Raw genomic sequence first — 15,928 nt, forward strand, 5'->3', positions numbered from 1 at the left:
CATTTGTTTTTCCGTATTGTGTCAGGGGGCGAAATCGTACGGAATAAAAGGATTTCAGTCTGAATAATTTGGAGAGAATATCCTCGCCAGGTTATTTTCATGGGAGTAAGGAATTAGTAAAAATATAGGATACACATTTTATAGCAGGGTTAAAAATATGGTTTGGGTATCCTATTTCTTTTCTGTTAATTATGTTCTTCAATGTTCGAATTTTGATCATTCTCATGATATTTTCTGCTTTCAACGCAGTTCCATGAATATTATACCAAATGTTCTTTACATTTATTAAGTTCAGAAGGTTTTATCCGCCTGTAAGAAACCATTTTTGAAGATAATTCAGGTCCTAATGAATATTTTTCACTAGGAAAGGGAAGTATTACCCTCTTCTAAACATGGAAGCAGAGGGCAATTTCGCACTCTGGTCAGATCAAACATTTCCGCGTAACAAAAGGAAGGCCCTCTGTAAAACCTCTTCACTTCCAGTGTTATTACTACTACCATAAATCTGCTGAAAGCAAACAATTTGAAGGGTTTGTTGATTTCTTTGTCCTCCCGGCTTCCAAACGAAGAGGTAAATTTTACAACATGACTGCTGTAAGCGGGCGATTGGTAAAATGGTAAAAGCGTTCTTTTATGTGTATGTGTGTGTGTGTGAGAGAGAGAGAGAGAGAGAGAGAGAGAGAGGGAGGGAGAGAAAGAGAGAAGACAAAATTTTAGTTGCAAGATGACGTACTTCAATTGCCGTTTCTGTACATTTAGCAAAAAGAATACCGCCGCGCCACCAGAGAATAAAGGCAAGTGTAGCCTGTTCTCCTTTGCCAACTCAGCCAGAACTTTCAACTACAGGCTGTGATGAGTGTAGACCTTACCCAGTTTTCAAATTGAATAGCTGGTTGTGGTAGTTCGGTTTCTTGATCTTGCAAAAATCTTCCCTGTCTTTGTTTTGTTCGTCATCATTCCAGCCAGAAATGAAAAAAAAATGAGAATTCCTCAGTTTACAGCAAGGTGAGTTTGGGACAAGAGATTAAGGATGATATTCCTGGAAGCTCATGTATCACGATTGTTTCATTCAATAGACAGAGGACACTTTTCTATGAAGGCTTTTCAACATGTTTTCTCACAAAGGGGATTTTCCTTTTGCAATCTATAGGACCACTGGCAATTTCAATCTTGGCCATTCCCGCCAGCGTTTTCACTTTCGAGACACGAGACGAGACGAGACATTTCACGAGACGTCCCGTCTCGTCTCGTTTTCGAGACGGGACAAGTAGTCCGTCTCGTCTCGTGTCTCGTCTAAAAGGGTCCTGTCTCGTCTCGTTTACGAGACGAGACGAGACGAGGCACGAGAAATGTCTCGTCTCGTGGCAACACTAGTGAAACTGTTGAGCCACGTGTGAGAACAACGCAAAATTTTGTCTGTAGTAGGTGAAGGGTATCTTCTTCTTGCAATGGACCAAATCGGACACCCACGATGCTGTATGTGAAACAGTCAAAAGCAATATTAAGTATAGGTTGGAGCTATCATTTCTTGTACCTCTAACCTATACTTAATATTGTTTCTAAATGTATAATGACGTTTCACTCCATGCGGTGCAGTAGTCTTTGATAGCCATACGTCTAAAACTGTACTAAGAGCAGTGGCGTATTTAGGGGGGGCTTCCGGGCTTAAGCCCCCCCGAAATCTTACTTACTATAGTAAAGTATATGAAATATCTTGCAGAATTTTCACATTTTCAGGGAAAGCCCTCCCCGAAAGTTAGCAAAGCCCCCCCGAAAGAAAATCGTAAATACGCCACTGACTAAGAGTATTAAGAGACAAAGATGGACAATGTCGAAAATATCTGCAACCATCGCCTATCACGAAAGCATCGAGGCAACAACAGGTCAATCTGAGTTTTTACGGAACTTTGACAACAAGGCACGGCTGATTAACATAATGAAGCCATACTTTAGTAAGAGTGGGATAATAGTGTGCCGAGCAGATGGAGGTGCTGATACTCTAATTTGGAAAACAGCAATAGATTTGAGCCGAAGTCATAGTTCTGTCGCAGTTGTAGAAACTCACTAAGACTTTCTAGCCATTTTAATCGCTGGTAAACATCCAGGAACATCATTATTTTTTGTAAAGCCGAAAATGGACAACACTGAAGAAAAATGTTATCACATTGGCGAAATACAAAATACTCTTGAACCACTGAAAGACTGCTGCCTTTCTCTTCATTCGGCCACTGGATGTGATGCCAAATTAGTGATCTTCAGAAAAAAAGAAAGAAAACAGCTTCTAAGCTACTTCAAAGGATAGTGTGCTCCAATCTTCTGTTTTGGTCTTCAATGAAACCAATCTTACATTACAGAGTGTTACTGAAATTGGAGAACTTTTTTGTTATGATTTTATGGAGGTAGTAAAGCATCATCACTAGACACTCTCAGAGAAGTTTGAAAAAAAAGCTTTCTTCTAATTTTCAACTAGCAAATTTACCACCAACCAGTGCAGCTTTCTCTCAATATTTCCTTCGGGTTTATCTGCAACAGTGGTTGGGAAACAACTGAATGAGGATAGTGCGTCAAAGAAGACAGATTCTCTTCTATTGAGTTTTCCAACAGCTCCTGAAGAAGTACTTAATTTGATTGCCTATCAGAGCAAAATAACTCCTCGCAAAGTTTGTTATGTTAAAACCTGTGAATCTAAGCGTGAAAACCTTAATTATTCCAAGTTTTGCTCCTTTTGTAAGAGTGTTTCTTGCACAAACTCACAACCGCAGCATAAGGAATCTGATGAGGAGGATGACGATTAATCGTTTTACCTATCATCTTTGAATCTGTTTTATTTCACAGGATTTTATTCAATACGATGCATGCCGTTTCAAACGATTTCAGAATACTGACATGTTTAGCTTTGTTAACATTCACGCATATGCTACAGAAATGAAATGTTTCGAAGTGAAAATGTGATTTTGATGATCCTTTAAAAATTAGAAGATCCTTTAAAAATCCTTTAAAAATCCTTCTACCATCTAGTGAACTAAATATTATATATATATATATATATATATATATATATATATATATATAACCATCAGTTAGTGCTTTTCTTTTAAATCACTGCTAACAGCTAGGGTCACAGCGGAGTAAATATCTCGAAATGTTATGATCCGGTTTTCATGTTCTTTTCTTTAAAATGCAGCTTATGAAACACGCAATCGAAAATATCTAAACACATTTTTAGATTTTCTAATGGTTTAGGAGCTTAAGAGCAAAATACTACAGTATACCTTTCTGAAATGCCGAAATTATCAACTTTGATCACGAATACCCGTTCTGGGTGTAATTTTATTTAAATGTATAATATACCAAATTAAAGCGCAGTTTTTGGAGAGTAAAATGATGTCTCATGAATTGGAATATCGTTATTGGTTAGCCAGATAGAGGCTGAAATAGAAAACCAGGCGCGCATGGGATGGCGGCCATCTTTGACTGCCATTTTGAGGATGAAGCTCACATGGGATATTTTGGGGACCTTTGAGGTTTCATTCTATTTGACACACAGCAAATCCTGAAAATTTCAGCTTTTTTAGAATTATTTCAGCTCGAACCCCTTTTCGGATCTTTGTTTACTGGGCTAGTTTGGGAGATATTTAATCGGAATAAACATGATAAGCTATTTGTTATTTTTTATTTCTTTTCTTTTTTCTTTTCTTTTCTTTTTTTCCAGAGAACAAATATTGAACAGCAGATCGTATTTCATTTTGCCGCCTAAATTAGCAGATTATATGAACGAGGTGATCATGCTGTCACTCATGGAAACAAATTACTAGTACACAATTGGTTACATGGTTATTGCCATAAACAAGGGACTAATTTGCGAAGAAACGTTTTCCTTAACATCTATAACCAAATATGCTGAGTCAAGCAATCATATTAAACCGTCATTTTAATTTATTCCTTTTCTGTTATTTACCATTAAAAACCTGCAAATCGTTGAAGATAAAAATGACCACAGCTTTGGGCAGTGTTGCCAGATGTGTAGATTAAAAAGTAGAGAGGGTTGTGCTCAAAAAGTAGAGGATTTGAACTATTTGTAGCTGAAACATAAAAATGAATTATTTTGCAGCTACACACTTTTACTAATCATATATATTAGTAAATAAATCCTTATCGATATAGTAGAAACACCTGAAGCTGAAAATACGCAAATGTTTGGGTTGCCAACGGTCAGTCGGCGACCGTAGTTTCGGACTATTGGTTGTGGTGTGTTAGGGAAAACTCCACGCATCAAATAAAATTGTAGTGTGGATTAGACTGGATAGACAGCGATAGTATGTAATGGATGAAATTTCTGGTTGTCAAGGAGACACCTTTACTTAAAGGGGCAGACTACTAAATATTTTTGAAAAGCTAACAATTTTTCTTTTGACCGTTTTTCGTAAGTGAAAAAAGATAATAAAATCTGTCTTACCATAATAATAGATAATAATAGATGTTATTCTACACTCGAAAATATAAATCGGAAAAACTTTCAGTGTTGCCATCCACAGAAATTGCAGTGTGACCAGAATTTGAATTACTCAAAAATCTAGGTTAAGGCAGCGACTACAAAAATGAACTCAACGATAATTGATGACTTATCATGCTGTCTATGTTCCTTGTTAACTACTTTGTAAATAATATTTGTATTTATTTTGTAATAATTTATTTACTTTGTAATATAATAATTTATTTTGTAATAATTTAGGTAAGTTGTTATAAAATAAATACAAACATAATTTTGTAATAATTTATTTATTTTGTAATAATTTATGTAAATTGTTATAAAATAAATACAAACAGTATTTAAAAAGTAGTTAACAAGGAACATAGACAGCATAATAAGTCATCAATTACCGTTGAGTTCATTTTTGTAGTCGCTGCCTTAACCTAGATTTTTGAGTAATTCAAATTTTGGTCAAACTGTAATTTTTATGGATGACGACACTGGAAATTCTTCCGATTTATATTTTCGGGTGTAGAATAAGATTATCTATTATTATGGTAAGACATATTTTATTATCTTTTTTCATTTACGAAAAACGGTCAAAAGAAAAATTGTTAGCTTTTCGAAAATATTTAATAGTCTGGCCCTTTAACTCAGTTTTGTGGATTCTTAAATCCATTTTACAAAGTTTACAATATGCTATTCCTCATTTCTTTAATTCATTTCATAAATTCTCTTTCTGGAAGTTATGAGTTGTGGAAGTTTTTATTGTACCTCCAATTTACTCATTATAATGATATGGATAATACAGTAACGCAATTAAATTTGCGATGTTCACGTTTCCACAGCTCTGTCCGACTACTAGCCTTAGCAGTGTTGCCACAGTCCTATCTCTGGAGTGGGCTGAAAAATAGTACCAAATTGAAGCAAAAAGGGCTGAATTCATTATTTTATAAGTGTAATGCATGACTCTATAACACGAAACCAAAAGAGGTGAAGTTCTAGAACACTCCCATCCCCGTCTTCCAAGAGGGTAAATCAACAAAATGCTCTTTTTAAAAATTACTTTTTAAAACCATCCAAATAGGAGGAACCCGAACAACCTTGGAAGTAGACGAAACTTTTCTCGCACGTAAGAAGTATAACAGAGGCAGCAAATTTAAAGGGAAAACAGTTATCATCTTCGGTACGTATTGTAACGAAACCAAAGGCTCCTCTATTTCAAAATGACCAATAAACCAAAAAAGTATTATTGCCATATATGAAAAAATATTAAACTAGGAACAAATCAATCATCTACGAGTTCGTGTGTAAACAGTACGTTATAATAAATTTTTAAAATATAAATTATTGCACCTTATTCTCTCTTATTTCATGACCAAAGAAAGATAATAGACTGTAAGAAGAATATAAGGTAAGTTAACTGATATTTGTAAAAAAAATGTAAAACCGGTCCAGGGTCCTAGAACCTTCCATGAAAGACACCAAAATAAAGAGATGTAGGAAAAGTGTTACTGACACTTTTGAAAATGTGACATGTATTTGTTAAATGGTGCTGAATTGGGTAGAATTGTACCAATTTTTTCACAAATGGGGCTGAAAATGCCAGCGTAGTACCAACGGGCCAACGAATGACAAAAAGGGCTGAATTTGGTACAATTGTACCAAGTGTGGCAACAGTGAGCCTTAGGCATTAACTGACACGGCCAGTGATGCTGCAATAGAGCAAATTCATCAAAAAACTAGTATTGTTAGATCTTGAGATTAAAAAATACTAAAAATTAAGCTAAATGGCGTGACAAACATCTTGGCATTTGAAGACGGCGCTCCAAGTTCTCTTTAAATGCTGCTAGCAAATGAAAGGCCAGCGGTATTGCCACATTTATTTTGTACACATCCACGTCTATCCCCTGTCACCTGATCGCGCTGTAGTTTGTCTGCTTAGCCATAGCCACACCCCTTTACCACTTGGCAACGTCGCGCCAGAGCTTTCGTTTTATTCGTGTAGCTGAAATGCCAAGATAATTGTCACAGGCTTTAGTATCGAACATGTTAGCTTTATTACAACTATCGTTCGTTGTGAATATTTTAAAATTCAATATATATATATATATATATATATATATATATATATATATATATATATATATATATATATATATATATACAGAACTCTATCAATTTGACTTCCGTACATTGCGTTTCTGCATAACATTTGACGTCCGCGATCTTTTGACGTCCGTATACCGGACGTCAAATTGTAAGCCATTGGAAATCGACTTTGTGTTTTTATTTTTCTATGTTTGATGCATGAGTCTGATAGATTCATTCATATATAGGGTAATTGGAGCTAAAGATTTATTATTAGTATTAATTTAAAGCATTTAGAACGAAGTGAAAAAATGGAAGAGGACGTTAAAATGATAGAAAGTTGTAAAATAATATACTTTTGGTAGTTCCCACTTTTCCCGCTAGGCGTACCATAGTCGGTTTTGTATATACATTTAGGAGTATATTCTATACATCTTGCCGATCATTTGACGTCCCCAAGCTGGCAACGTCGCAGTTGATCTTAGATGAGTATATTCAAAGTTCTTCCGTACATACTGACAATTTGGCGTCCTTAAATTGGAAGCGCGGAAATTTCAGGTGTTATTACTGTATGTAAAATTCATTTTCTGTCCATTGATTTCTGTTTGAAGAAATATTTCTCTGAAACGATAGAAGTGGGAAACATAACACTCTGTAGCCAAATACCCTTTAACTCAGAAGACAATGTGAGTGCTTAATGTTTTAAAGCAGCTAAACGCAACACAGCTACCCTCGAAAGGGAAATAATTTGCAGCAGAATTTTTCAGACAGATATCCTTTAGTTCTAACAATACATTTGCATTATGGTTTCGTAATCAGCAGTTCCCAACAGAAATCCCCTCACCACTCATACCGATGGGGAATGAAATTGGGGTAATCTTAAAGAGATTATCACTATGCATCTCAGACGATCATTAATCTATTGATGAAAAGCTAATATCGGTCGCTTTATAATATTACATGACACATGTATAGAATAATATTGTGACTAAATTCCGAAAAATTCTTAAGTGATTCAAGAAAGTAACTACCTAACTAAAATTAGCAACGTTGATTTATAAGTAATCATTTAAAATTTCTAAATAAGCAGAAAACTCATATGTAGACCACTGTTATTATTATTATTATTATTATTATTATTATTATTATTATTATTATTATTATTATTATTATTATTATTATTATTAGGTGCTATCATGTGTATCACTGGCCAAAAACATAGCATCTCTTAAGTCCTCTACCAATAGTGACACAATCTAGGCTGCTTTCTGTTGTTTTCCTTCACTTTCTTTTTCTAAAACGGCAAATAACTTCGAGGACCAAATATTTCCTAAAAAGATATTCCTCTCTTAGATTTCTATTCACATCGAAACAATGTATGTGGTCTTTTACTAGAATGAGACTAGGAATTACATTTCTGAAACCAAGATGACTCCGAGTCCAAGACGACCCCTATTTTTTAACAAAGGTTTACAAGAAATCAATTACGTCATTTTAAGTTTTGCCAGGTAGAGCAAAATTGTAAAATGGCATGAGTCTCACATGCTTCATTAGGATATTAGTATACCTGGTATGCAATGTACACTAAAGCATGTGTTATTCAAATTCAATGGGACGTAATTGTCCCATACCCTCTCCAAATGACATCCTTGCAGAAAAAGATACATTCACAGTATATACTGCTTATGTTTTCTGAACTTTAAAACTATACTAATAATCATATCAGATACAGGCTTCCCTTACTCTTCCTTACTGGAATGGTCCACGCGATATCCTAACGTTCAATGTGGTAGGCGAGGAGGTGAGTAACTTTGTAGCTTAATTGAAGGTTGTAGTCCTGTTGAGAGAAACTTTGTTATGTTTCAACGAAACCAAGACGACCATACATTTCTGAGCACGAAATTTTGACAAAAAGCTCGTCTTGAATGCACAAGTATACAGTAATTGTTCAAACTACCATTTTAATAGTTTCAAAGTTCATGATTCTGATTCAGAATCATATTTTGATAATATCTTGCACACTGTATTAAAACCAAAAGAACACGTTTTATTAAATAGTGGAAAACAGTTGTTAATTATAAATAAAATGAATCTGACGTGTACGTACCGTAAAGTGAAAATTTCAATGTTATGAAAGATTGATTTAGTATAAGTATTCGTTCTTTGCTAGATTTCGGAAAATTCCAGAATATACGATTGATAAGCAGAAAATCACTTGCTTAGTTTACTTATACAGTTGCAGATTATCACAAGCATACGTCAAGAATTAACAACTTATTTACCGAGATACTGTCAGATGTAATTCCTGCTGATCCAATGGCCAATGCGCGCGCTTTCCGTACACCAGATCTTGAGTCTCATTCCGGGTAAGAAGACATTTGTGCAGTACGGTAGTTTGGTTTCCGCTTTAAACTGTAGGTATATATCTCATCTAGACTCGGGTCGCTGAACTGAAACAAATACCTCCATATGAATATACCAGTATATAGCAATATTTTAGAGCATCCAATATTAATTGGTTGATTATAGTCTCTTTGGCAGCAGGAAGGTCTTCACTGAATTGGGTTTCCCTCTTTAATAACGTTAAAACTGTTCGGCCATTTTTAAAGTTAGGAATGAACAAACGGTTACAAAAATTCCCATCGAGTTCAGTCCATAACCAAGGTCTGAACACATGGATTTAGAATTTTACAAGCATTAATTAAGTTCTCTATTTGTCCCATTTTCTAATGTGAAGATTACCAATAGCGCATTTATTACGCTTCGTTCTCTCTCTCTCTCTCTTAGTACGCTGCGCTAAGTAACCTGTGCGAGCTTTGAGCTCCGTCCACAGTTGTAAAATGGTCATTTTCAACAATGCCACATGACATTTTTGTGAAGTCACACAAGGATGCGTTCGTTTCCCTGCTGAAAGCAGCAAGAAAGCGAGAACAACTTCAGTTTTCTTTTATATCAGTTTATCCCGTCATGTATATACATCTGTTATAAATTAGACACAAATTGTCTTTTCTTAATAAAGATATTTTTTTCTGTAGGTGAAAGCGAAAGCACTTTATTATTCTAACTTCCTTCTTTCCCCAAATATTATTACATACAAATTTCTAATTCCAGAAAACAGTTCCCTCCCTCTTAACTATTATTGGTAAACGTATATATCCTTGGCACGGTAGACACGTGTTCGTTTCCGTTCCTGCTACTCGTGTGTCGAATCACACGTTAAACAATAAGTCCAAACCTCGAAAGGGTGGGTTTATTGCCTTCTTGGTGAAAGGGATGGAAAGACCTAATCCAACAGCAACAGTAATCCAAGAAATAGCCTGAGAAGACATTATAACTTAGTCATTATGTATACTATATGATTAATAAACTTCTAAAACAATGAAAGCAATATGATTTCTGTGAATACAACTTATCGTTTTGAGAAAGTTATTTATATATTTCTCAATTTAGAACAAACTAGAATTGATTACCCTCTTAGCTGGGTTAAAATAACTATTCTCCTTATCTCATGTATTTGATACCAGTGAAATATGCTGTTTATGTTTTCAGTGCCATGAATTTAAACAGTATCTAAATTATCACTGTTCATCTGAGCGACCTAGAAAGCTATAGATTCAACATTAATATCGGACATTTTTGATCATTTATATGCATCTCCTCCTCATCAACCCCAATTTTCTGGCTGGCTGGATGTAAACAGGATCGGGAATTTCACTGTTCAACTCAGCGAACCAGCAACTACGGATTTGACACTAATAATGGTAATTTTTATATATCTCCTCCTCCCTTTTCGTTCAGTTACAGGGCTGAATTTGGATGATGATGATGATTTTAAGTTTAACGTCCTTTTCCAGCAGCGAGGTTATATGAGATGAGACCTAGTGATTAACGGGAAATCCGAAACACATGAGCTCCCGCCAGAAATCGAACCCGGGTCTTTCACGCCAAAGGCGCGCACGCTAACTGCTTAGTCACGGAGGAGCTCAGGGCTTAATTTGGATTGAACAAGGTGTCATTGTTCTCAGTGACCCAGAAAACTATAGATTTGACATTAATATGAATCATCTTCAATCATTTTCAATATCTCGCGTTGTCCCCCTCCCCTAAGTTGCACCCTCAAACTGATACGATAAAAGTCATCCCTGGTCCGAACCTCATCTATGTTAAAAACTAGATCCAGATCGGGGTGGTGGTTCAAGATATATTAAAGCATAAAAACAGTCACCTTCATTTTCACTTTTATTATGTCTCTTTTCTGCCTTCCCTTCGATCCACAATCAAAGTAAAATTATCAGAACAATCCCAGGTCTGCTGCTCATCTATGCTGAAAGTTTGATAAAGATCGGTAGAATGGTTAGAGAGTAATTAATGTTTACTAATTTTTATATACCTCCCTCTTTCCTTCCCTTCTCTATTGTAGAAAATGAAATAATAATAAGTTTCCCGGAACCTCATCTATATTGAAAAATTAATTCAAATTGCTTGGATTGTTCGAAAGTTATTAAGTTTTATTTATATCTCCTTCTCCCCTTCCCTAAGTTTTACCGTCAAAGTAAATAAATAAAAACACTGTCAGGCCAGAATCTAACCTACGTTGAAAATTAGATCGAAATCGGTTGGGTAGTTCAAGATATTAAGTGTAACAAACATCGGTCTTTCAATTTCATAATATAGACTAGCCTTTGGCTAGATTGGGGCTTCATCCCCATACCCTGGTATTTGCTGGGCCTACGGCCTTGCATCTTTTATGTATCAGCTTTTCCATGAAAAATGAATTTCGTGCATTTGTCCTTAATATTTCCAAAATTTGGCTGTAGTTGGATTTACTTCCAAACCCCCACGTTTGCCCGACCTACGGCCCATCACTTCTTAAACCCACAATTCTACCTAATTTCAATTTTTTTTTGCCTATATCAAGTACCTAAAAGATAGGATTTTGTATCCCAGAAAAACGTTCTTATAAGTAAGATGGGAATTTCTACATCCACTCTTTAGACCCCTTGGAAACTAAAAATATTCACTTTAGGCAATTTTCCTGTAGGTTAATCCCGGAAGGCTACAATCATGCCCAATTTCATCATAAAATCCTGGCGGAAGTGCCTCAACATGTTCGGGTGAAATATGTCCCATGCAAACATAACACAGAAACCATTTTTCAGTTTCTCGTAAAACCACTCTAAATTTGGAAAATTTCATATTTGGTGATATAGTTCGGTAACGCTGAAAAAACGTACATACATACTGAATTTCAAGTTTTTATTCCAAGTACCTAAAGTAGGAGATTATAGGTCAAAAACATTCCACTTAAATAACATGGAGAATTTCATCCCCCTTTTAGGCCACGTAAGAATGTAAAATATTTACTTTTGGCAATTTTTCTGTGGATTAGTCTCGATAAGCTACAACCATGTCAAATTTAATCATTGTAGCCCTCAGGACGTGTCAATAATTCTGAGGTGTGAAATATGTCCCATGTAAATAACATAGGGAAGATTTTTAATTACCCATAAATTCCCATTAAAGTTAGATTTTTTATTTAGTGATTTTGATAAATAATCCTATAGAAAACATAAGCATACCGAATTTCAAGTTTTTATTGCAATCCCAAGTAACTAAAATATGAGATTATATGTCCAAATAAAAAGGCCATTGAAAAAACATGAAGAATTTCTTCTTCCGTTTAGATCCCTAAAAATTAAAAGTATAAACTTTTCGCTATTTTCCTGTGGTTTAGTTTCAAAAAGCTACAATCATGTCAAATTTCAACTGCCCACATTAACCGGGAAGTACCCTTTATTTTATGTCAGTGAGTCAGTTCTAGTTTTACATATTGATTATACGGTTTGTATTATTAATATTTTACCACTTTAGTAACGAATCGTGTTGAAAATAGAACAATAAAATTACCAGTCAAGTTTAGTTCAAGATCAAGGATTTATTTCTATAAGCTGTTTAGGTAAGACTTCTCCTTATACAGTAGAGCGTCGATTATCCGAAGTAATTGGGGGACATGAGTGTTCGGAAAACTGGTTTGTTCGAATAATCGAACTGTACATGTTTTTTTGCCAAAAAGAAGTACTGTACAGTAAATTTATTCCTAAAAACAGGCATCTCTTTAAGTATTACAAAGTAACGTACAAAGGCAACTTTAGTAGGAATATATAGTATGTAGTACAGTTTATTAAACAAAAATATGTACATATTACATACGCATTTTGGATGAACAATGCACACAGTACTCAAAATTAACGTTTAAAAAATCCTTTATTTTGGTCTGTCTAAGCAAGCCTACACGCTTACGAGCAGCTAAGTCACGTACTTTTTCATTACAGATATCTGAAAGTGGTCACTTTCATCTTGGGCTTCAAACCAAGTCTCGAGTACACAGTTCGGTTAAGCGGTCGTTCGGTTGACCGACGTTCGGATAATCGACGCTCTACTGTACAAAGTGTAAATTTTCATTATGCCTTCAACATTAGTCTCGATTCCAACAACTGAGAAAATAGCTACGGTTCCTTCAAACTTAAAGAGACAAGAGGATTTTCAGAACACTGAACCTCTTTATGCCGTGCAACAAATCGCACATTCCCTTCAGTTCACCGCAGTCTGGCTGTTGTTTCTTTCGATTTCTAAGCTCGCTCTTCACTTACAGGAAAAGATGTAAACAGCAATTACATTTTCATCAATTTTATTTGATGTTAGATGAATTCCTAATATATAATCGAAATACTTGGTCTTCCATTCAAGAGTGGGGTCATCGTGGCTCAGTGGTAGAGTGCTTACCTCTGGTGCATTGGTTCCTTCGTTCGACCCCTGGCCAAGTGAGTTGGGGTGGACAACATCGTGTCCGTAGGTTTTCTTTGGGTACTCCCGTTTCCTCCAACTTTGTCATTCCACTAATTCTCCCATCATCATTCACTTCCCTTAATCATCGTCTCCCTTAGACTAAAGGGCATAATCGTGGGACGTGAATAAAGGTGGGATGTGAATGTTTCAGTTCATTTTAATTTTCCATTCAAGAAATCTCGCCAAGTTAGACAGCTTCAGAGATACAGGAAAGTGAGAGAAGAGTTACAAACTAGTGGGTATTTTATAAACTATCGGTGGCGGACTCGCAGTGTTAAAGATACGTACGGGACAAGACGAGTTAGAGGAAATGTCCCGTCTTCATATAAGACAAAAGTTGTTCTAGGTAAATTACGTAATACATATATTTTTTGAAAATTTGCAACGTTTTGATCAGGCACGTCACATGAATTTATTTGAGAAGGGTCCAAAGCTTTTGGAGGATTCAAATTCATTATGAGGAATTTTTTTTTAAATTTGTAAACTCACCCGTAAAGAAAAAATTTATAGATAAATTAGAATTTTGGAATGATCAGAATATCAGGACTCCATTCACTGCTTACGTCCCAGATTTTGATCATTATTTAGCGTCCCCACAACTTGTTAGGAAAGAACTGACCTACAAACACTATAACGACGACGAATTTAACGAACGAGGCAACATTTTTCTGCCATTTTGGACTGTTCGAATTTGAGATCATCTTTTTCTTTCTTTTATTTTATTGTAAAATTTTGTTTCTTGATTACTTTTCTTTTTAGACTATATTTGCACTGTTTTGAATTGGAACTGTTTTTGAATCTTCCTTTACCTACTCATGGAGTCTACTCAGATTTTTTTTAAAGATTCGTAAATAGTGGTAAGAGTTCGGTTAACTTTTAGTATGTTTTAATTTATTTTATTTTCTTATGAAATATGCGTGTTTACAGGATTTAGACGTTTGGTCTTTCAATATATAGCACAATGTAACAGAAAATTAGTTTCTGTGGTATTCGTTTAACAAAATTCCGTTATACATGTACATTTTCCGTCCGTCCGGGAGATAAAAGTCTCAAGAACGAATTGATCAATCATCACCAAATTTAGTCAAACTTTAGAAGGTAAAAGTTAGGAAAGGAGTTCGTTTTTCGACCCGATATTCAAGTCTGTAACGGTACGAATTATTCATCTCCGTTTTTGATTGATCATTACATGATGAAAAGGGGTAACAGATAGAGAGAAGCAGTTTCCTGCAATCGATTAAACGTCTCAGAAATTTATACCATGTCTAGTGTAATATCATTATTAAAACTGGAAGTAAAAAAATACTTTCGGTTTAATGTTTGATAGTTGTATAGTGAAAATAGTAACACATACCGGGAAGACGTTTTCTGTAATTGATTAATCGGTGCAAGTATATATTCCACCTCCGCTGTATTTTCTCTATTAAAGGAAGTTAGAGAAAATCATCCACCTTTAATTTCAACGGTAATTGCTAGAGAGTAGAAAACGGTCATAGATAGAGGAAACCAGTTTTCTGTAATCAAATAAGCATTCAAAAGTATATTTCACTTCCATTTTTGAGTATCCACAAAAATCAAAACTGGTAGAATCGCACAACGATTATCGGTTTTAATATTCATCTCCATAGAGAAACGTTCTAAGAATAGGTTCTGTCTTCTCTCTGAAACTACTATTGAAACCGTAAGTTGTAAATGACAACCTCTTTAGGTATAAAGTTAATCGTTATAGAGTTTAAACGGTAACGGATAGAAATAAGTGCTTTTCTGCAATCAATTAAGCGTTCCAAGAATATATTCTATCTACACTCTACTAAAACTGGAAGTGATACAAATCTACTACCTCTTTCAGTCTCTAATTGGGGAAAATGTTGGCCAGTCCATTCTGTAGTTATTCTCACGCTCCAGTCTCGTCAAGGTTGGTGGTTCTGAGTTTACTTGTCCTGCCGTCCATGAACAACACGTCTGGCCCATTACACTACGGAAAGCATGCACATCTCCTGTCAGAATGTTACGATATCATTCAGTGGTAGCGGATATTTTTTGAAAGTTACAGCGATGTTCATCTATTTTTCATGATACCCAAACATACCATAACATAAGATTGGCCATACCTTATGAATGCTATGAAGGTATTTTGTGAATGCTATGGTATTCCTTGTTCTTGCAACTCCAAATGATAACCGTAGGTGTAATCACTAGATACACAGAAACGTAACTCACTTAAGAACATGACATTGGGCCAGTTCCCATCGTCCCAGTTATTGGTTCGGTAGAAATTGTGAGAAAAGGACGAACGCTATTGGACATCTTTGCAGCTGGATCTGTTATCGGTGTTGTAGCAAGATCATAAGATGATACATGTGTTTTTTCGTAGTACAGCGTGTCCCAGTGGCGCATTTGGTGGGCTACCGGTGGTACCCCTTGAATATTACGAAATAAAGGTATTATAATAAAAAGGAATATATATTGATAATTTTATACTTTAGTATCTTCTTTCAATGATGCAACTTTCTGAGAACT

This window comes from Thermobia domestica, chromosome 2, assembly GCF_964235325.1.
Source record: "Thermobia domestica chromosome 2, izTheDome1.hap1.1, whole genome shotgun sequence".
Lineage (NCBI taxonomy): Eukaryota > Metazoa > Arthropoda > Insecta > Zygentoma > Lepismatidae > Thermobia > Thermobia domestica.